Raw genomic sequence first — 285 nt, 5'->3', positions numbered from 1 at the left:
CTGCATGTGTATATTGGCGATGCAACTGTAATAATATTATTTTTTTTTAATATTACTCAATATATATTTCATTGTCCCATTGGACCCTCAAATCACCCCAGATAGTGGACCAAAAGGAGGATAACTTTTGACCTCTTTGGTTCTGGTCATTATTTGAAACAGAATGATGTTATACGGATATGCCGCATTCAGCTAATCATCACCAACGTTGTAAGTGCGATTTCGTCTTAGTGAAAATGTAAATTGAGTGTCCTGTTCCTCTCCTGTTCAACTTTAGTTCTTGCA

This window comes from Penaeus monodon, chromosome 33 (assembly GCF_015228065.2).
Source record: "Penaeus monodon isolate SGIC_2016 chromosome 33, NSTDA_Pmon_1, whole genome shotgun sequence".
NCBI classification, from domain to species: Eukaryota; Metazoa; Arthropoda; class Malacostraca; order Decapoda; family Penaeidae; genus Penaeus; species Penaeus monodon.
Note: the sequence above shows the minus strand (reverse complement) of the source record.